Source organism: Astyanax mexicanus, chromosome 25 (genome assembly GCF_023375975.1).
Source record: "Astyanax mexicanus isolate ESR-SI-001 chromosome 25, AstMex3_surface, whole genome shotgun sequence".
NCBI classification, from domain to species: domain Eukaryota; kingdom Metazoa; phylum Chordata; class Actinopteri; order Characiformes; family Acestrorhamphidae; genus Astyanax; species Astyanax mexicanus.
In genome coordinates this window covers 14,389,685-14,413,961 of record NC_064432.1, presented here as the reverse complement: position 1 = coordinate 14,413,961, position 24,277 = coordinate 14,389,685, and the positions used below count along the sequence as shown (strand labels likewise).

General features: G+C 35.1%; 2 long non-coding RNA genes across 2 annotated transcripts; one reads left to right on the top strand and one right to left on the bottom strand.

Moving 5' to 3' along the window:
• Nucleotides 1-7,469: 7,469 nt before the first annotated feature.
• Nucleotides 7,470-22,801, top strand: LOC125787854 (uncharacterized). Its single transcript, XR_007429580.1, has 4 exons — nucleotides 7,470-7,541; nucleotides 7,934-8,221; nucleotides 19,219-19,305; nucleotides 22,726-22,801. It is a non-coding gene; the product is annotated as an uncharacterized LOC125787854 (long non-coding RNA).
• On the bottom strand, nucleotides 7,993-23,901 carry LOC125787855 (uncharacterized). Its single transcript, XR_007429581.1, has 5 exons — nucleotides 23,606-23,901; nucleotides 22,556-22,850; nucleotides 20,275-20,849; nucleotides 17,906-19,517; nucleotides 7,993-8,058 (listed from the first exon to the last, which is right to left on the bottom strand). It is a non-coding gene; the product is annotated as an uncharacterized LOC125787855 (long non-coding RNA).
• Nucleotides 23,902-24,277: the final 376 nt, after the last annotated feature.

Below are 24,277 nucleotides of genomic sequence, written 5' to 3'. Positions count from 1 at the left end.
AATTTCATATATACATATTTCATTGGCTCTATAGCGCCACCTAGGTTTCAATGCATATTTGACATTACGGAAATGCTCAAAAACTCTTGAAAACTGTCAGATTCCATAAGATCTAAAAACACTTTACAAGTATTGTGATAATTTTTTCATGTGTAGCTAGCGGACTCTATAGCGCCCCCTAATTCATTCGTTTAATAAATTAGCTGTGGATGTGTCACAATTTGTCTAATCTTCTCAAATTTTGGTAGGAGCGTAGATACTATGACTCTGCACATATTTGCAATTGGTTTGTATGAGCTCCGCCCAACAGGAAGTCGGCCATATTGGATTTTATAATTTTTTTACACTTTTTTTCACAAACTCATTTAAACTGCTCCTAAAGTCTTTGTCAGATTACCTCTAAATTTGCTGAGAATGAACATCAGACACAGTTGATGAAAATTGCCAAAGGAATAGTTGATCGCTAAAACGGTGACGTAATGGCGACCAATTGATTGACTAGAGACGCAACACTAAACCAAAGTGAAACCATGACACAGTCAGAACACAGATGATTAAAAATTCATGAAACTTGGCAAAAACACAAGAGACATCATTAGACACGTTTTCAGTATTGGTAGGACTGACTCCGCCCAACAGGAAGTCGGCCATTTTGAAATATCTGAATTTTACATACATTTTTTGCGTATGTTGTCAAACTACTCCTAGAAATTTTGTTGAATTCTCTTGGTATTTGGTAAATATGAACATTGAACATATCTGATGATAAATTGTGAAGAAATAGTCGATATCTTAAACGAGGAGGGAATGGCGGACAGTTGAATGTTTGAGATGCCACATCAAAACTGGAGGTTGACACATAGGTAATGCTAGGAGTTTTGAGGACGTTATAAGAGAGAAAAGCTCACAAACTTTGACCGGCCTGCTTATCTGAGGCTGTTGTTTGATCTAGAATTAGAATTTCAAATATATGTGTTTTAACAGCTCTATAGCGCCACCTGTATTTTAAATGGGTATTTCACATTTTTGGCAGGATAGAAAACTCTTGAAAATTACCACACTTAATAAGACCTCAAAATTACTTTCACCGGTTTCTCGGTTTGGCCCAGTACGATTTGCGCTGTTGTGCGAGGGCCCTACGTCCCCCTGTGACAGGGGGACAACTCGTTAGGGCCCGAGCACCGAAGGCGCAGGCGAAGCCTGCACCGGAGGTGCAAAGCCCTATTGTTTTTGGTCCGTTTATTATTATTTTTATTTACAAACTTCGCGCCCATTTTTGAGGCCTTTCCGATACTCGAAAACTCTTGCATTTTGGCACAGACGTCAAAGCCGGTGAAAAATTTTAAATTACATTGTTCACAGGTTTGGGCGTGGATCAGGAGCTCTATAGCGCCCCCAAACGTTGCCAGTGGCCGGGATAAAGTTTGTCCAATGTGCACCAACTTTGGTACGCTCATTGACCTCATTATACTGATCAAGAATCACTCGGATTTATTTGACTCCGCCTAACAGGAAGTCGGCCATTTTGGCAGGAAGTCGCAAAATAAAAAGTTTCCCGTGGTGTTTTGGGTGGGTTACGATGTTCGAAAACTCATAAAATTTCACAGGCCTATTGGGCATAGGATGTACTTTGATGTAAAATTGGAATTTTTCATATTCATAATTTATCAGCTCTCTAGCGCCACCTATTTTATATGACATTTATAGAAAGCTCTTAGCCTCTTCTAAATTAGCAGACCCAATAATGCCTTTAATTGATTTCGAGAAATGTAATCATTTTTCTAATGTGGTGCTAAATGACTCTACAGCGCCCCCTATTTGGTTTAGGCTAATAAATTAGCGGTAGCTGTCTCAAATTTTCCCCAATGTTCAAAATTTTTGGTAGAAACATAGATATTACGATGCCACACATAATACCCATTGGCATGTATTAGCTCCGCCCAACAGGAAGTCGGCCATTTTGAAAAATGTTAAATTTTTAAACATTTTTCACATACTCATTCGAACTCCTCCTAGAGTCTTTGTCAGATTACAACTAAATGGTCTGTGGATAGTCTCCAGACATACATGGTGCTAAATTGCGAAGGAATAGTCGATAGCTGAAACGATGATGTAATGGCGGGCAATTGATTTAATGGAGACACAACACTAAACCAAATAGAAACATTAGCATGGTCAGAATACAGCTGCTTGGAAATTCATGAAACTTGGCAAAAACATAAAAGACATCATTACACACATTTTCAGTGTTGATATGATTGACTCCGCCCAACAGGAAGTCGGCCATTTTGAAAAACGTGCATTTTACACACATTTTTTGCATACTTTGTCGAACTCCTCCTAGGGAATTTGTTGAATACTCTTGATATTTGTCAGCAATAAACTACTACCATCCGTGATGATAAATTGCGAAGGAATAGTCGATATCTTAAACGAGGACGAAATGGCGGACAGTTGAATTGCTGGAGATACCCCATTAAAATAGGAAGTAAATACATTCTGGTGTTGGTAGGTGTTTGAGGAGGTTAAACAGGTTGAAAACTCTCGAAACTTTACAGGCCTGCTTGATTTAAGCGGTCCTTTGATTAAAAATTTAAATTTCATATATACATATTTCATTGGCTCTATAGCGCCACCTAGGATTCAATGTATATTTGACATTACGGAAATGCTCAAAAACTCTTGAAAATTGTCAGATTCCATAAGATCTAAAAACACTTTACAAATATTGTGATAATTTTTTCATGTGTAGCTAGCGGACTCTATAGCGCCCCCTAATTCATTCGTTTAATAAATTAGCTGTGGATGTGTCACAATTTGTCTAACCTTCTCAAAATTTGGTAGGAGCGTAGATACTATGACTCTGCACATATTTGCAATTGGTTTGTATTAGCTCCGCCCAACAGGAAGTCGGCCATATTGGATTTTGTAATTTTTTTACACTTTTTTTCACAAACTCATTTAAACTGCTCCTAAAGTCTTTGTCAGATTACCTCTAAATTAGCTGAGAATGAACATCAGACACAGTTGATGAAAATTGCCAAAGGAATAGTTGATCGCTAAAACGGTGACGTAATGGCGAGCAATTGATTGAATAGAGACGCAACACTAAACCAAAGTGAAACCATGACACAGTCAGAACACAGATGATTAAAAATTCATGAAACTTGGCAAAAACACAAGAGACATCATTAGACACGTTTTCAGTATTGGTAGGACTGACTCCGCCCAACAGGAAGTCGGCCATTTTGAAACATCTGTATTTTGCATACATTTTTTGCGTATGTTGTCAAACTACTCCTAGAAATTTTGTTGAATTCTCTTGGTATTTGGTAAATATAAACATTGAACATATCTGATGATAAATTGTGAAGAAATAGTCGATATCTTAAACGAGGAGGGAATGGCGGACGGTTGAATGTTTGAGATGCCACATCAAAACTGGAGGTTGACACATAGGTAATGCTAGGAGTTTTGAGGACGTTATAAGAGAGAAAAGCTCACAAACTTTGACCGGCCTGCTTATCTGAGGCTGTTGTTTGATCTAGAATTAGAATTTCAAATATATGTGTTTTAACAGCTCTATAGCGCCACCTGTATTTTAAATGGGTATTTCACATTTTTGGCAGGATAGAAAACTCTTGAAAATTACCACACTTAATAAGACCTCAAAATTACTTTCACCGGTTTCTCGGTTTGGCCCGGTATGATTTGCGCTGTTGTGCGAGGGCCCTACGTCCCCCTGTGACAGGGGGACAACTCGTTATTATTATTATTATTATTCTGCCTCTTTGCGTCCATTTTTGAGGCATTTCCAATACTCGAAAACTCACGCATTTTGGCACAGGCCTCAAGCTCGGCGAAAATTTTAAAGTTCCATAGAGGCTGGACTTAGGCGTGGTTCAGGAGCTCTATAGCGCCCCCAAACGTAGGCAGTGGCTGGGATGAAGTTTGTCCAATGTACACCAACTTTGGTACTCTCATTGACCTCCTCATAAAGAACAAGGATCAATTTGATTTATTTGACTCCGCCCAACAGGAAGTCGGCCATTTTGACAGGAAGTTGCAAAATAAAAAGTTTCCCGCTGGGTTTCGGAGGGGTTAAGATGTTTGAAAACTCCTAAAATTTTACTGAGCTATTTAGCTTAGGCCAAACTTTGACCTTCAGTTGGAATTTCGTAAATTCGTGTTTCATCAGCTCTCTAGCGCCACCTATTTTATATCACATTTATAAAAAGTTCTCAGCCTCTTGATAATTGGCTGATTCAATAAGTCTTTGAAATGATTTAGAAATATTTTGTCGTTTTTCTCATGTGTAGCTAGATGACTCTACAGCGCCCCCTATTTTATTTAGGCCATTAAATTAGCTGTAGCTGTCTCAAAATTTCTCCAATATTCTCGATTTTTGGCAACAACATAGAGAGTATCATCCCGCACATATTACCAATTGGCTGGTATTAGCTCCGCCCAACAGGAAGTCGGCCATTTTGAAATTTGTGGAATTTTTACACATTTTTCACGAACTCATTCAAACTCCTCCTAGAGTCTTTGTCAGATTATCTCTAAATTGGGCATGGGTAGGCTCCAGACATACGTGGTGATAAATTGCGAAGGAATAGTCAATAGCTGAAACGATGAAGTAATGGCAGGCAATTAATTTAATGGAGACTCAAACTAAACAAAAGTGAAACCATGACACGGTCATAACACAGATGATTGAAAATTCATGAAACTTGGCAAAAACACAAGAGACATCATAAGACACGATTTTAGTATTGGTAAGACTGACTCCGCCCAACAGGAAGTCGGCCATTTTGAAATAAGTGCATTTTACACACATTTTTTGCATACTTTGTCGAACTCCTCCTAGGGAATTTGTTGAATACTCTTGATATTTGTCAGTAATAAACTACTAACACACCTGATGATAAATTGCGAAGGAATAGTCAATATCTTAAACGAGGACGAAATGGCGGACAGTTGAGTTGATGAAGATACCCCATTAAAACAGGAAGTGAATACATTCTGGTGTTGGTAGGTGTTTGAGGAGGTTAAAAAGGTTGAAAACTCTCGAAACTTTACACGCCTGCTTGATTTATGCGGCCCTTTGATCTAAAATTGAAATTTCATATATACGTATTTCATTGGCTCCATAGCGCCACCTAGGTTTCAATGCATATTTGACATTACGGGAATGCTCAAAACCTCTTGAAAATTGTCAGATTGCATAAGACCTAAAAACACTTTGCAAATATTGTGATAATTTTTTCATGTGTAGCTAGTGGACTCTACAGCGCCCCCTAATTTGTTCAGTTAATAAATTAGCTGTGGATGTGTCAAAATTTGTCTAATCTTCTCAAATTTTGGTAGGAGTGTAGATAGTGTGACCCTGCACATATTTGCAATAGGTTTGTATTCGCTCCGCCCAACAGGAAGTCGGCCATATTGGAATTTGTAATATTTTCACACATTTTTCACAAACTCATTTAAACTGCTCATAAAGTCTTTGTCAGATTACCTCTTATTTTACTGTAAATGAACATCAGACATATTTGATGAAAACTGCCAAAGGAATAGTTGATCGCTAAAACGGTGATGTAATGGTGAGCAATTGATTTACTAGAGACGCAACACTAAACCAAAGTGAAACAATGACACGGTCAGAAAACAGATGATTAAAAATTCATGAAACTTGGCAAAAACACAAGAGACATCATTAGACACATTTTCAGTATTTGTAGGACTGACTCCGCCCAACAGGAAGTCAGCCATTTTGAAATATCTGCATTTTACACACATTTTTTGCGTATTTTATCAAACTACTCCTAGCAAATTTCTTGAATTCTCTTGGTATTTGGTAAAAATAAACATTGAACATATCTGATGATAAATTGTGAAGGAATAGTCGATATCTCAAACGAGGAGGAAATGGCAGACGGTTGAATTTGTGAGATGACAGATCAAAACAGGAAGTTGACACCTAGGTAATGCTAGGTGTTTTGAGGAAGTTATAAGAGAGAAAATTTGACCGGGTTGCTTATCTGCGGCTGTTGTTTGATCTCCAATTAGGATTTCAAATACATATGTTTTAACAGCGCTATAGTGCCACCTGTACTTTAAATTGATAATTCACATGTTTAACAGGATAGAAAACTCTTGAAAATTGGTACATTCAATAAAATTTGTCTAATCTTCTCAAATTGTTGGTAGGAATGTAGATACTATGACCCTGCACATATTTGCAATTGGCCTGTATTATCTCCGCCCAACAGGAAGTCAGCCATATTGGAAATTATGACATTTCCACACATTTTTCACATTTTTGAATTATTTAGATGCAACGCTGGACCAAAGCGGAACAATAACATGGTCAGAAACTAGGCAGAAATATAAGAGGCGGTATTCCACCTATTTATTTTATATGACTTTATTACTTTGAGCCATTGTCCTCATCCAATGCTCCCTTACTGTGGCAAAAATATTTTTTTCACCTTGAAAATAACGTTTCCCATTGGGAATTACCTACTACAGGGAATCAGCCATGGTGATATTTGTACACCAATATAAAGGCTTTTTTAGTGCAGAATGAGGTAGACATTTTTGGGTGTGTCTGTCATCTACACATTTGTTGACTTTTAAACATTTTGATTCTTAAAAAGTCATGGATTTCGGTACAGGCCTCAAAACTTAGTGAAAAATATATATTTTTTACAAGCACAGGCTTGTGTGGTTTAGGAGCTCCATAATGCCCCCAAAAATAGACAGAATAATATTCATCCAGTATGCAGCATATTTGGTATGGTCATTGATGTAAACAACATCAACCTTTTTTTTATATTGAAGTAAAGATCATATTTGTTGTGTAAGGTTGTTGTGTAAGAAAATGTAACAATATTGTGTCAGATTAGCAAAGTTAAATATATTAGCTTTATTTGTGTTTAGAATTGAATGTTGAGCTATTAAAAATGTTTGGTCATTTAGAAAATTGAGCCATAAAAAAAACATGGTCACCACAGGGAGTTGAACCCTATCTCAATAAATGAGAGTACCATCACTAGTGACTTTTGTTTTTTTTTGTATGACTACTCTTATTACTACTTTATTATTATTATTATTATTATTATTATTATTATTATTATTATTATTATTATTATTATTATGTTTTTATTGTTAGTTTTTAGTTTATTTTTTGTACAGTGTTGGTTTATATATTAGGCAGAAGGACCATGTTTCAGAATTAAATGTTTGTTATTGTGGGCAGACCACTTTAAAAGTTAGTCTTATAGGTATTTAAAAAGGTTTCAGATGCACAATGTAAGAGTATGTTCATGGTCCATTTTCTCAACCAACAATTATGCAGACCTATTTGGCATTATACGAAGATAATTAATTAAAGTAGTATTAAAGATAATAATATAATAAATATTTAAGAGCAGATTTTTATATGAATATGTTTTTTTTTTTTTGGGCCCGCCACCACCCCCCCTCTTCGGAGGACTAATTAAGCTTTATTTGTATTAAATATTTGTTCATATTTTTAGGTTTTAGTGTTGTTGTGAACAGAACACAGCAACAGTTATAATCTGGTACTGGTTTCACAAGGATCCAGAAGCACAGTCTAACACTATGTTCATGGTCCATTGTCTCAACCACCAAGTACTCAGACCTATTTAGCATTAGATAAAGATAATTAATAAAAGTCAGAAAAAAAGATAATAATATAATAAATATTTAAGAGCAGATTTTTATATGAATATGTCTGGGTTTTTTTGGGCCCGCCACCACCCCCCCTCTTCGGAGGACTAATTAAGCTTTATTTGTATTAAATATTTGCTCATATTTTTAGGTTTTAGTGTTGTTGTGGGCAGAACACAGCAATTAGTAAAAGTACTGTTAAAGATCATAATATAAGTATTTAAATTCATATTTTTAGGTTTTAGTGTTGTTGTGGACAGAACACAGCAACAGTTATAATCTGGTACTGGTTTCACAAGGATCCAGAAGCACAGCCTAACACTATGTTCATGGTCCATTGTCTCAACCACCAAGTACGCAGACCTATTTAGCATTAGATAAAGATAATTTTAAAAAGCCAGATCATAAAATAATAAATATTTAAGAGCAGTTTCTTAGGGTTTTAGTGTTGTTGTGAGCAGAACATGGCAATTTGTGAAAGAACTATTAAAAATCATAATATAAATATTTAGGATCATATTTTTAGGTTTTATTGTTGTTGTGGACAGAACACACTAATTAGTAAAAGTACTGTTAAAAATCATAATATAAATATTTAGGATCATATTTTTAGGTTTTTAGTGTTGTTGTGGACAGAACACAGCAACAGTTATAATCTGGTACTGGTTTCACAAGGATCCAGAAGCACAGTCTAACACTATGTTCATGGTTCATTGTCTCAACCACCAAGTACTCAGACCTATTTATCATTAGATAAAGATAATTAATAAAAGTCAGAAAAAAGATAATAAAATAATAAATATTTAAGAGCAGTTTCTTAGGGTTTTAGTGTTGTTGTGGGCAGAACACAGCAATTAGTAAAAGTACTGTTAAAGATCATAATATAAATATTTAAGTTCATATTTTTAGGTTTTAGTGTTGTTGTGGACAGAACACAGCAATTAGTAAAAGTACTGTTAAAAATCATAATATAAATATTTAGGATCATATTTTTAGGTTTTAGTGTTGTTGTGGACAGAACACAGCAACAGTTATAATCTGGTACTGGTTTCACAAGGATCCAGAAGCACAGCCTAACACTATGTTCATGGTCCATTGTCTCAACCACCAAGTACTCAGACCTATTTAGCATTAGATAAAGATAATTAATAAAAGTCAAATCTGTTTTTGGTCCGTTTATTATTATTTTTATTTACAAACTTCGCGCCCATTTTTGAGGCCTTTCCGATACTCGAAAACTCTTGCATTTTGGCACAGACGTCAAAGCCGGTGAAAAATTTTAAATTACATTGTTCACAGGTTTGGGCGTGGATCAGGAGCTCTATAGCGCCCCCAAACGTTGCCAGTGGCCGGGATAAAGTTTGTCCAATGTGCACCAACTTTGGTACGCTCATTGACCTCATTATACTGATCAAGAATCACTCGGATTTATTTGACTCCGCCTAACAGGAAGTCGGCCATTTTGGCAGGAAGTCGCAAAATAAAAAGTTTCCCGTGGTGTTTTGGGTGGGTTACGATGTTCGAAAACTCATAAAATTTCACAGGCCTATTGGGCATAGGATGTACTTTGATGTAAAATTGGAATTTTTCATATTCATAATTTATCAGCTCTCTAGCGCCACCTATTTTATATGACATTTATAGAAAGCTCTTAGCCTCTTCTAAATTAGCAGACCCAATAATGCCTTTAATTGATTTCGAGAAATGTAATCATTTTTCTAATGTGGTGCTAAATGACTCTACAGCGCCCCCTATTTGGTTTAGGCTAATAAATTAGCGGTAGCTGTCTCAAATTTTCCCCAATGTTCAAAATTTTTGGTAGAAACATAGATATTACGATGCCACACATAATACCCATTGGCATGTATTAGCTCCGCCCAACAGGAAGTCGGCCATTTTGAAAAATGTTAAATTTTTAAACATTTTTCACATACTCATTCGAACTCCTCCTAGAGTCTTTGTCAGATTACAACTAAATGGTCTGTGGATAGTCTCCAGACATACATGGTGCTAAATTGCGAAGGAATAGTCGATAGCTGAAACGATGATGTAATGGCGGGCAATTGATTTAATGGAGACACAACACTAAACCAAATAGAAACATTAGCATGGTCAGAATACAGCTGCTTGGAAATTCATGAAACTTGGCAAAAACATAAAAGACATCATTACACACATTTTCAGTGTTGATATGATTGACTCCGCCCAACAGGAAGTCGGCCATTTTGAAAAACGTGCATTTTACACACATTTTTTGCATACTTTGTCGAACTCCTCCTAGGGAATTTGTTGAATACTCTTGATATTTGTCAGCAATAAACTACTACCATCCGTGATGATAAATTGCGAAGGAATAGTCGATATCTTAAACGAGGACGAAATGGCGGACAGTTGAATTGCTGGAGATACCCCATTAAAATAGGAAGTAAATACATTCTGGTGTTGGTAGGTGTTTGAGGAGGTTAAACAGGTTGAAAACTCTCGAAACTTTACAGGCCTGCTTGATTTAAGCGGTCCTTTGATTAAAAATTTAAATTTCATATATACATATTTCATTGGCTCTATAGCGCCACCTAGGATTCAATGTATATTTGACATTACGGAAATGCTCAAAAACTCTTGAAAATTGTCAGATTCCATAAGATCTAAAAACACTTTACAAATATTGTGATAATTTTTTCATGTGTAGCTAGCGGACTCTATAGCGCCCCCTAATTCATTCGTTTAATAAATTAGCTGTGGATGTGTCACAATTTGTCTAACCTTCTCAAAATTTGGTAGGAGCGTAGATACTATGACTCTGCACATATTTGCAATTGGTTTGTATTAGCTCCGCCCAACAGGAAGTCGGCCATATTGGATTTTGTAATTTTTTTACACTTTTTTTCACAAACTCATTTAAACTGCTCCTAAAGTCTTTGTCAGATTACCTCTAAATTAGCTGAGAATGAACATCAGACACAGTTGATGAAAATTGCCAAAGGAATAGTTGATCGCTAAAACGGTGACGTAATGGCGAGCAATTGATTGAATAGAGACGCAACACTAAACCAAAGTGAAACCATGACACAGTCAGAACACAGATGATTAAAAATTCATGAAACTTGGCAAAAACACAAGAGACATCATTAGACACGTTTTCAGTATTGGTAGGACTGACTCCGCCCAACAGGAAGTCGGCCATTTTGAAACATCTGTATTTTGCATACATTTTTTGCGTATGTTGTCAAACTACTCCTAGAAATTTTGTTGAATTCTCTTGGTATTTGGTAAATATAAACATTGAACATATCTGATGATAAATTGTGAAGAAATAGTCGATATCTTAAACGAGGAGGGAATGGCGGACGGTTGAATGTTTGAGATGCCACATCAAAACTGGAGGTTGACACATAGGTAATGCTAGGAGTTTTGAGGACGTTATAAGAGAGAAAAGCTCACAAACTTTGACCGGCCTGCTTATCTGAGGCTGTTGTTTGATCTAGAATTAGAATTTCAAATATATGTGTTTTAACAGCTCTATAGCGCCACCTGTATTTTAAATGGGTATTTCACATTTTTGGCAGGATAGAAAACTCTTGAAAATTACCACACTTAATAAGACCTCAAAATTACTTTCACCGGTTTCTCGGTTTGGCCCGGTATGATTTGCGCTGTTGTGCGAGGGCCCTACGTCCCCCTGTGACAGGGGGACAACTCGTTATTAGGGCCCGAGCACCGAAGGCGCAGGCGAAGCCTGCACCGGAGGTGCAAAGCCCTATTGTTTTTGGTCCGTTTATTATTATTATTATTATTATTATTCTGCCTCTTTGCGTCCATTTTTGAGGCATTTCCGATACTCGAAAACTCACACATTTTGGCACAGACCTCAAGTTCGGCGAAAATTTTAAAGTTCCATAGAAGCTGGACTTTGGCGTTGTTCAGGAGCTCTATAGCGCCCCCAAACGTCGGCAGTGGCCGGGATGAAGTTTGTCCAACGTGCACCAACTTTGGTACGCTCATTGACCTCCTCATAAACAACAAGAATCACTAGGTTTTATTTGACTCCGCCCAACAGGAAGTCGGCCATTTTGACAGGAAGTTGCAAAATAAAAAGTTTCCCGCTGGGTTTCGGAGGGGTTAGGATGTTTGAAAACTCCTAAAATTTTACAGAGCTATTTGGCTTAGGCCATACTTTGACCGTAAGTTGGAATTTCGTAAATTCGTCTTTCATCAGCTCTCTAGCGCCATCTATTTTATATCATATTTATGAAAAGCTCTCAGCCTCTTGATAATTGGCAGATTCAATAAGTCTTTGAAATGATTTAGGAATATTTTGTCGTTTTTCTCATGTGTAGCTAGAGGACTCTACAGCGCCCCCTATTTTGTTTAGGCCATTAAATTAGCTGTAGCTGTCTCAAAATTTCTCCAATATTCTCGATTTTTGGCAACAACATAGAAACTATCATCCCGCACATATTACCTATTGGCTTGTACTAGCTCTGCGCAACAGGAAGTCGGCCATTTTGAAATTTGTGGAATTTTTACACATTTTTCACGAACTCATTCAAACTCCTCCTAGAGTCTTTGTCATATTACCTCTAAATTTGGTGTGGATAGGCTCCAGACATACATGGTGATAAATTGCGAAGGAATAGTCGATAGCTGAAACGATGACGTAATGGCGGACAATTAATTTAATGGAGACGCAACACTAGACCAAAGTGAAACCATGACACGGTCATAAAACAGATGATTGAAAAATCATGAAACTTGGTAAAAACACAAGAGACATCATAAGACACGTTTTTAGTATTGGAATGATTGACTCCGCCCAACAGGAAGTCGGCCATTTTGAAATATGTGCATTTTACACACATTTTTTGCATACTTTGTCGAACTCCTCCTAGGAAATTTGTTGAATACTCTTGATATTTGTCAGCAAAAAACTACTACCATCCGTGATGATAAATTGCGAAGGAATAGTCGATATCTTAAACGAGGACAAAATGGCGGACAGTTGAACTGCTTGAGATGCCCCATTAAAATAGGAAGTGAATACATTCTGGTGTTAGTAGGTGTTTGAGGAGGTTAAAAAGGTTGAAAACTCTCAAAAAATTACAGGCCTGCTTGAATTAAGCAGTACTTTCATCTGAAATTAAAATTTCTTGTATACGTATTTCATTGGCTCTATAGCGCCACCTAGGTTTCAATGCATATTTGACATTACGGGAATGCTCAAAACCTCTTGAAAATTGACAGATTGCATAAGACCTAAAAACACTTTACAAATATTTTGACAATTTTTTCATGTATAGCTAACAGACTCTACAGCGCCCCCTAATTCGTTTGTTTAATAAATTAGCTGTGGATGTGTCAAAATTTGTCTAATCTTCTCAAATTTTGGTAGGATCGTAGATAGTATGACCCCGCACATATTTGCAATTGGCTTGTATTAGCTCCGCCCAACAGGAAGTCGGCCATATTGGAATTTGTAATATTTTTACAAATTTTTCACAAACTAATTTAAACTGCTCCTAGAGTCTTTGTCAGATTACCTCTTATTTCGCTGTAAATGAACAACAGACATATTTGATGATAATTGCCAAAGGATTAGTTGATCGGTAAAACGGTGACCCAATGGCGAGCAATTGAGTCACTAGAGACGCAACACTAAACCAAAGTGAAACCATGACATGGTCAGAAAACAGATTATTGAAAATTCATGAAACTTGGCAAAAACACAAAAGACATCATTACACACATTTTCAGCATTGGTAGGACTGACTCCGCCCAACAGGAAGTCGGCCATTTTGAAATATCTGCATTTTACACACATTTTTTGTGTACATTGTCAAACTACTCCTAGCAAATTTGATGAATTCTCTTGGTATTTGGTAAAAATAAACATTGAACATATCTGATGATAAATTGTGAAGGAATAGTCGATATCTCAAACGAGGACGAAATGGTAGATGGTTGAATTTTTGAGATCCCACATCAAAACAGGAGATGAAAACCTAGGTAATGCCAGGTGTTTTGAGGAGGTTATAACGGAGAAAAACTCACAAAATTTGACCGGCCTGCTTATCTAAGGCTGTTGTTTGATGTAGAATTAGAATTTCAAATACATGTATTTTAACAGCGCCATAGCGCCACCTGTATTTTAAATGGATATTTCACGTGTTTAACAGGATAGAAAACTCTTGAAAATTGGCACACTCAATAAGACCTCAAAATTACTTTTACCGGTTTCTCGGTTTGGCCCGGTACGATTTGCGCTGTTGTGCGAGGGCCCTACGTCCCCCTGTGACAGGGGGACAACTCGTTATTATTATTATTATTCTGCCTCTTTGCGTCCATTTTTGAGGCATTTCCAATACTCGAAAACTCACGCATTTTGGCACAGGCCTCAAGCTCGGCGAAAATTTTAAAGTTCCATAGAGGCTGGACTTAGGCGTGGTTCAGGAGCTCTATAGCGCCCCCAAACGTAGGCAGTGGCTGGGATGAAGTTTGTCCAATGTACACCAACTTTGGTACTCTCATTGACCTCCTCATAAAGAACAAGGATCAATTTGATTTATTTGACTCCGCCCAACAGGAAGTCGGCCATTTTGACAGGAAGTTGCAAAATAAAAAGTTTCCCGCTGGGTTTCGGAGGGGTTAAGATGTTTGAAAACTCCTAAAATTTTACTGAGCTATTTAGCTTAGGCCAAACTTTGACCTTCAGTTGGAATTTCGTAAATTCGTGTTTCATCAGCTCTCTAGCGCCACCTATTTTATATCACATTTATAAAAAGTTCTCAGCCTCTTGATAATTGGCTGATTCAATAAGTCTTTGAAATGATTTAGAAATATTTTGTCGTTTTTCTCATGTGTAGCTAGATGACTCTACAGCGCCCCCTATTTTATTTAGGCCATTAAATTAGCTGTAGCTGTCTCAAAATTTCTCCAATATTCTCGATTTTTGGCAACAACATAGAGAGTATCATCCCGCACATATTACCAATTGGCTGGTATTAGCTCCGCCCAACAGGAAGTCGGCCATTTTGAAATTTGTGGAATTTTTACACATTTTTCACGAACTCATTCAAACTCCTCCTAGAGTCTTTGTCAGATTATCTCTAAATTGGGCATGGGTAGGCTCCAGACATACGTGGTGATAAATTGCGAAGGAATAGTCAATAGCTGAAACGATGAAGTAATGGCAGGCAATTAATTTAATGGAGACTCAAACTAAACAAAAGTGAAACCATGACACGGTCATAACACAGATGATTGAAAATTCATGAAACTTGGCAAAAACACAAGAGACATCATAAGACACGATTTTAGTATTGGTAAGACTGACTCCGCCCAACAGGAAGTCGGCCATTTTGAAATAAGTGCATTTTACACACATTTTTTGCATACTTTGTCGAACTCCTCCTAGGGAATTTGTTGAATACTCTTGATATTTGTCAGTAATAAACTACTAACACACCTGATGATAAATTGCGAAGGAATAGTCAATATCTTAAACGAGGACGAAATGGCGGACAGTTGAGTTGATGAAGATACCCCATTAAAACAGGAAGTGAATACATTCTGGTGTTGGTAGGTGTTTGAGGAGGTTAAAAAGGTTGAAAACTCTCGAAACTTTACACGCCTGCTTGATTTATGCGGCCCTTTGATCTAAAATTGAAATTTCATATATACGTATTTCATTGGCTCCATAGCGCCACCTAGGTTTCAATGCATATTTGACATTACGGGAATGCTCAAAACCTCTTGAAAATTGTCAGATTGCATAAGACCTAAAAACACTTTGCAAATATTGTGATAATTTTTTCATGTGTAGCTAGTGGACTCTACAGCGCCCCCTAATTTGTTCAGTTAATAAATTAGCTGTGGATGTGTCAAAATTTGTCTAATCTTCTCAAATTTTGGTAGGAGTGTAGATAGTGTGACCCTGCACATATTTGCAATAGGTTTGTATTCGCTCCGCCCAACAGGAAGTCGGCCATATTGGAATTTGTAATATTTTCACACATTTTTCACAAACTCATTTAAACTGCTCATAAAGTCTTTGTCAGATTACCTCTTATTTTACTGTAAATGAACATCAGACATATTTGATGAAAACTGCCAAAGGAATAGTTGATCGCTAAAACGGTGATGTAATGGTGAGCAATTGATTTACTAGAGACGCAACACTAAACCAAAGTGAAACAATGACACGGTCAGAAAACAGATGATTAAAAATTCATGAAACTTGGCAAAAACACAAGAGACATCATTAGACACATTTTCAGTATTTGTAGGACTGACTCCGCCCAACAGGAAGTCAGCCATTTTGAAATATCTGCATTTTACACACATTTTTTGCGTATTTTATCAAACTACTCCTAGCAAATTTCTTGAATTCTCTTGGTATTTGGTAAAAATAAACATTGAACATATCTGATGATAAATTGTGAAGGAATAGTCGATATCTCAAACGAGGAGGAAATGGCAGACGGTTGAATTTGTGAGATGACAGATCAAAACAGGAAGTTGACACCTAGGTAATGCTAGGTGTTTTGAGGAAGTTATAAGAGAGAAAATTTGACCGGGTTGCTTATCTGCGGCTGTTGTTTGATCTCCAATTAGGATTTCAAATACATATGTTTTAACAGCGCTATAGTGCCACCTGTACTTTAAATTGATAATTCACATGTTTAACAGGATAGAAAACTCTTGAAAATTGGTACATTCAATAAAATTTGTCTAATCTTCTCAAATTGTTGGTAGGAATGTAGATACTATGACCCTGCACATATTTGCAATTGGCCTGTATTATCTCCGCCCAACAGGAAGTCAGCCATATTGGAAATTATGACATTTCCACACATTTTTCACATTTTTGAATTATTTAGATGCAACGCTGGACCAAAGCGGAACAATAACATGGTCAGAAACTAGGCAGAAATATAAGAGGCGGTATTCCACCTATTTATTTTATATGACTTTATTACTTTGAGCCATTGTCCTCATCCAATGCTCCCTTACTGTGGCAAAAATATTTTTTTCACCTTGAAAATAACGTTTCCCATTGGGAATTACCTACTACAGGGAATCAGCCATGGTGATATTTGTACACCAATATAAAGGCTTTTTTAGTGCAGAATGAGGTAGACATTTTTGGGTGTGTCTGTCATCTACACATTTGTTGACTTTTAAACATTTTGATTCTTAAAAAGTCATGGATTTCGGTACAGGCCTCAAAACTTAGTGAAAAATATATATTTTTTACAAGCACAGGCTTGTGTGGTTTAGGAGCTCCATAATGCCCCCAAAAATAGACAGAATAATATTCATCCAGTATGCAGCATATTTGGTATGGTCATTGATGTAAACAACATCAACCTTTTTTTTATATTGAAGTAAAGATCATATTTGTTGTGTAAGGTTGTTGTGTAAGAAAATGTAACAATATTGTGTCAGATTAGCAAAGTTAAATATATTAGCTTTATTTGTGTTTAGAATTGAATGTTGAGCTATTAAAAATGTTTGGTCATTTAGAAAATTGAGCCATAAAAAAAACATGGTCACCACAGGGAGTTGAACCCTATCTCAATAAATGAGAGTACCATCACTAGTGACTTTTGTTTTTTTTTGTATGACTACTCTTATTACTACTTTATTATTATTATTATTATTATTATTATTATTATTATTATTATTATTATTATTATTATTATTATGTTTTTATTGTTAGTTTTTAGTTTATTTTTTGTACAGTGTTGGTTTATATATTAGGCAGAAGGACCATGTTTCAGAATTAAATGTTTGTTATTGTGGGCAGACCACTTTAAAAGTTAGTCTTATAGGTATTTAAAAAGGTTTCAGATGCACAATGTAAGAGTATGTTCATGGTCCATTTTCTCAACCAACAATTATGCAGACCTATTTGGCATTATACGAAGATAATTAATTAAAGTAGTATTAAAGATAATAATATAATAAATATTTAAGAGCAGATTTTTATATGAATATGTTTTTTTTTTTTTGGGCCCGCCACCACCCCCCCTCTTCGGAGGACTAATTAAGCTTTATTTGTATTAAATATTTGTTCATATTTTTAGGTTTTAGTGTTGTTGTGAACAGAACACAGCAACAGTTATAATCTGGTACTGGTTTCACAAGGATCCAGAAGCACAGTCTAACACTATGTTCATGGTCCATTGTCTCAACCACCAAGTACTCAGACCTATTTAGCATTAGATAAAGATAATTAATAAAAGTCAGAAAAAAAGATAATAATATAATAAATATTTAAGAGCAGATTTTTATATGAATATGTCTGGGTTTTTTTGGGCCCGCCACCACCCCCCCTCTTCGGAGGACTAATTAAGCTTTATTTGTATTAAATATTTGCTCATATTTTTAGGTTTTAGTGTTGTTGTGGGCAGAACACAGCAATTAGTAAAAGTACTGTTAAAGATCATAATATAAGTATTTAAATTCATATTTTTAGGTTTTAGTGTTGTTGTGGACAGAACACAGCAACAGTTATAATCTGGTACTGGTTTCACAAGGATCCAGAAGCACAGCCTAACACTATGTTCATGGTCCATTGTCTCAACCACCAAGTACGCAGACCTATTTAGCATTAGATAAAGATAATTTTAAAAAGCCAGATCATAAAATAATAAATATTTAAGAGCAGTTTCTTAGGGTTTTAGTGTTGTTGTGAGCAGAACATGGCAATTTGTGAAAGAACTATTAAAAATCATAATATAAATATTTAGGATCATATTTTTAGGTTTTATTGTTGTTGTGGACAGAACACACTAATTAGTAAAAGTACTGTTAAAAATCATAATATAAATATTTAGGATCATATTTTTAGGTTTTTAGTGTTGTTGTGGACAGAACACAGCAACAGTTATAATCTGGTACTGGTTTCACAAGGATCCAGAAGCACAGTCTAACACTATGTTCATGGTTCATTGTCTCAACCACCAAGTACTCAGACCTATTTATCATTAGATAAAGATAATTAATAAAAGTCAGAAAAAAGATAATAAAATAATAAATATTTAAGAGCAGTTTCTTAGGGTTTTAGTGTTGTTGTGGGCAGAACACAGCAATTAGTAAAAGTACTGTTAAAGATCATAATATAAATATTTAAGTTCATATTTTTAGGTTTTAGTGTTGTTGTGGACAGAACACAGCAATTAGTAAAAGTACTGTTAAAAATCATAATATAAATATTTAGGATCATATTTTTAGGTTTTAGTGTTGTTGTGGACAGAACACAGCAACAGTTATAATCTGGTACTGGTTTCACAAGGATCCAGAAGCACAGCCTAACACTATGTTCATGGTCCATTGTCTCAACCACCAAGTACTCAGACCTATTTAGCATTAGATAAAGATAATTAATAAAAGTCAAATCATAAAATTATAAATATTTAAGAGCAGTTTCTTAGGGTTTTAGTGTTGTTGTGGGCAGAACATGGCAATTAGTAAAAGTACTGTTAAAAATCATAATATAAATATTTAGGATCATATTTTTAGGTTTTAGTGTTGTTGTGGACAGAACACACTAATTAGTAAAAGTACTGTTAAAGATCATAATATAAATATTTAAATTCATATTTTTAGGTTTTAGTGTGGTTGTGGACAGAACACACTAATTAGTAAAAGTACTGTTAAAAATCATAATATAAATATTTAGGATCATATTTTTAGGTTTTAGTGTTGTTGTGAGCAGAACACAGCAACAGTTATAGTCTGGTACTGGTTTCACAAGGATCCAGAAGCACAGCCTAACACTATGTTCATGGTCCATTGTCTCAACCACCAAGTACGCAGACCTATTTAGCATTAGATAAAGATCATTTTAAAAAAGCCAGATCATAAAATAATAAATATTTAAGAGCAGTTTCTTAGGGTTTTAGTGTTGTGAGCAGAACATGGTAATTTGTGAAAGAACGATTAAAAATCATAATATAAATATTTAGGATCATATTTTGAGGTTTTTAGTGTTGTTGTGGACAGAACACAGCAATTAGTAAAAGTACTGTTAAAAATCATAATATAAATATTTAGGATCATATTTTGAGGTTTTTAGTGTTGTTGTGGACAGAACACAGCAATTAGTAAAAGTACTGTTAAAGATCATAACATAAATATTTAAGTTCATATTTTTAGGTTTTATTGTTGTTGTGGACAGAACACAGCAACAGTTATAATCTGGTACTGGTTTCACAAGGATCCAGAAGCACAGCCTAACACTATGTTCATGGTCCATTGTCTCAACCACCAAGTACGCAGACATATTTAGCATTAGATAAAGATAATTAATAAAAGTCAGAAAAAAGATCATAAAATAATAAATATTTAAGAGCAGTTTCTTAGGGTTTTAGTGTTGTTGTGGGCAGAACACAGCAATTAGTAAAAGTACTGTTAAAAATCATAATATAAATATTTAAGTTCATATTTTTAGGTTTTAGTGTTGTTGTGGACAGAACACAGCAACAGTTATAGTCTGGTACTGGTTTCACAAGGATCCAGAAGCACAGCCTAACACTGTGTTCATGGTCCATTGTCTCAACTACCAAGTACACAGACCTATTTAGCATTAGATAAAGATGATTAATAAAAGTCAAATCATAATATAATAAATATTTAAGAGCAGTTTCTTAGGGTTTTAGTGTTGTGAGCAGAACATGGCAATTTGTGAAAGAACTATAAAAGAATCATAATATAAATATTTAAGTTCATATTTTGAGGTTTTTAGTGTTGTTGTGGACAGAACACAGCAACAGTTATAGTCTGGTACTGGTTTCACAAGGATCCAGAAGCACAGCCTAACACTATGTTCATGGTCCATTGTCTCAACCACCAAGTACGCAGACCTATTTAGCATTAGATAAAGATAATTTTAAAAAGCCAGATCATAAAATAATAAATATTTAAGAGCAGTTTCTTAGGGTTTTAGTGTTGTTGTGAGCAGAACATGGCAATTTGTGAAAGAACTATTAAAAATCATAATATAAATATTTAGGATCATATTTTTAGGTTTTATTGTTGTTGTGGACAGAACACAGCAACAGTTATAGTCTGGTACTGGTTTCACAAGGATCCAGAAGCACAGCCTAACACTATGTTCATGGTCCATTGTCTCAACCACCAAGTACGCAGACCTATTTAGCATTAGATAAAGATAATTAATAAAAGTCAAATCATAATATAATAAATATTTAAGAGCAGTTTCTTAGGGTTTTAGTGTTGTGAGCAGAACATGGCAATTTGTGAAAGAACTATAAAAAAATCATAATATAAATATTTAAGTACATATTTTGAGGTTTTTAGTGTTGTTGTGAGCAGAACACAGCAACAGTTATAATCTGGTACTGGTTTCACAAGGATCCAGAAGCACAGCCTAACACTATGTTCATGGTCCATTGTCTCAACCACCAAGTACGCAGATATATTTAGCATTAGATAAAGATAATTAATAAAAGTCAGAAAAAAGATCATAAATTAATAAATATTTAAGAGCAGTTTCTTAGGGTTTTAGTGTTGTTGTGGGCAGAATACAGCAATTAGTAAAAGTACTGTTAAAAATCATAATATAAATATTTAAGTTCATATTTTTAGGTTTTATTGTTGTTGTGGACAGAACACAGCAACAGTTATAGTCTGGTACTGGTTTCACAAGGATCCAGAAGCACAGCCTAACACTATGTTCATGGTCCATTGTCTCAACCACCAAGTACGCAGACCTATTTAGCATTAGATAAAGATAATTTTAAAAAGCCAGATCATAAAATAATAAATATTTAAGAGCAGTTTCTTAGGGTTTTAGTGTTGTTGTGAGCAGAACATGGCAAGGATCCAGAAGCACAGCCTAACACTATGTTCATGGTCCATTGTCTCAACCACCAAGTACGCAGACCTATTTAGCATTAGATAAAGATAATTTTAAAAAGCCAGATCATAAAATAATGAATATTTAAGAGCAGTTTCTTAGGGTTTTAGTGTTGTTGTGAGCAGAACATGGCAATTTGTGAAAGAACTATTAAAAATCATAATATAAATATTTAGGATCATATTTTTAGGTTTTATTGTTGTTGTGGACAGAACACAGCAACAGTTATAGTCTGGTACTGGTTTCACAAGGATCCAGAAGCACAGCCTAACACTGTGTTCATGGTCCATTGTCTCAACCACCAAGTACGCAGACCTATTTAGCATTAGATAAAGATGATTAATAAAAGTCAAATCATAAAATAATAAATATTTAAGAGCAGTTTCTTAGGGTTTTAGTGTTGTTGTGGGCAGAACATGGCAATTAGTAAAAGTACTGTTAAAGATCATAATATAAATATTTAAATTCATATTTTTAGGTTTTAGTGTTGTTGTGGACAGAACACAGCAACAGTTATAGTCTGGTACTGGTTTCACAAGGATCCAGAAGCACAGCCTAACACTATGTTCATGGTCCATTGTCTCAACCACCAAGTACTCAGACCTATTTAGCATTAGATAAAGATAATTTTAAAAAAGCCAGATCATAAAATAATAAATATTTAAGAGCAGTTTCTTAGGGTTTTAGTGTTGTGAGCAGAACATGGTAATTTGTGAAAGAACTATTAAAAATCATAATATAAATATTTAGGATCATATTTTGAGGTTTTTAGTGTTGTTGTGGACAGAACACACTAATTAGTAAAAGTACTGTTAAAAATCATAATATAAATATTTAGGATCATATTTTGAGGTTTTTCGTGTTGTTGTGAGCAGAACACAGCAACAGTTATAGTCTGGTACTGGTTTCACAAGGATCCAGAAGCACAGCCTAACACTGTGTTCATGGTCCATTGTCTCAACCACCAAGTACGCAGACATATTTAGCATTAGATAAAGATAATTAATAAAAGTCAGAAAAAAGATCATAAAATAATAAATATTTAAGAGCAGTTTCTTAGGGTTTTAGTGTTGTTGTGGGCAGAACACAGCAATTAGTAAAAGTACTGTTAAAAATCATAATATAAATATTTAAGTTCATATTTTTAGGTTTTAGTGTTGTTGTGGACAGAACACAGCAACAGTTATAGTCTGGTACTGGTTTCACAAGGATCCAGAAGCACAGCCTAACACTGTGTTCATGGTCCATTGTCTCAACCACCAAGTACGCAGACCTATTTAGCATTAGATAAAGATAATTAATAAAAGTCAAATCATAATATAATAAATATTTAAGAGCAGTTTCTTAGGGTTTTAGTGTTGTGAGCAGAACATGGCAATTTGTGAAAGAACTATAAAAAAATCATAATATAAATATTTAAGTTCATATTTTGAGGTTTTTAGTGTTGTTGTGAGCAGAACACAGCAACAGTTATAATCTGGTACTGGTTTCACAAGGATCCAGAAGCACAGCCTAACACTATGTTCATGGTCCATTGTCTCAACCACCAAGTACGCAGATATATTTAGCATTAGATAAAGATAATTAATAAAAGTCAGAAAAAAGATCATAAATTAATAAATATTTAAGAGCAGTTTCTTAGGGTTTTAGTGTTGTTGTGGGCAGAACACAGCAATTAGTAAAAGTACTGTTAAAAATCATAATATAAATATTTAAGTTCATATTTTTAGGTTTTAGTGTTGTTGTGGACAGAACACAGCAACAGTTATAGTCTGGTACTGGTTTCACAAGGATCCAGAAGCACAGCCTAACACTATGTTCATGGTCCATTGTCTCAACCACCAAGTACGCAGACCTATTTAGCATTAGATAAAGATAATTTTAAAAAGCCAGATCATAAAATAATAAATATTTAAGAGCAGTTTCTTAGGGTTTTAGTGTTGTTGTGAGCAGAACATGGCAAGGATCCAGAAGCACAGCCTAACACTATGTTCATGGTCCATTGTCTCAACCACCAAGTACGCAGACCTATTTAGCATTAGATAAAGATAATTTTAAAAAGCCAGATCATAAAATAATAAATATTTAAGAGCAGTTTCTTAGGGTTTTAGTGTTGTTGTGAGCAGAACATGGCAATTTGTGAAAGAACTATTAAAAATCATAATATAAATATTTAAATTCATATTTTTAGGTTTTAGTGTTGTTGTGGACAGAACACAGCAACAGTTATAGTCTGGTACTGGTTTCACAAGGATCCAGAAGCACAGCCTAACACTATGTTCATGGTCCATTGTCTCAACCACCAAGTACGCAGATATATTTAGCATTAGATAAAGATAATTAATAAAAGTCAGAAAAAAGATCATAAAATAATAAATATTTAAGAGCAGTTTCTTAGGGTTTTAGTGTTGTTGTGGGCAGAACATGGCAATTAGTAAAAGTACTGTTAAAGATCATAATATAAATATTTAGGATCATATTTTTAGGTGTTATTGTTGTTGTGGACAGAACACAGCAACAGTTATAATCTGGTACTGGTTTCACAAGGATCCAGAAGCACAGCCTAACACTGTGTTCATGGTCCATTGTCTCAACCACCAAGTACTCAGACCTATTTAGCATTAGATAAAGATAATTAATAAAAGTAAGAAAAAAGATAATAATATAGTAAATATTTAAGTTCTTGTTGTTAGGGTTTTA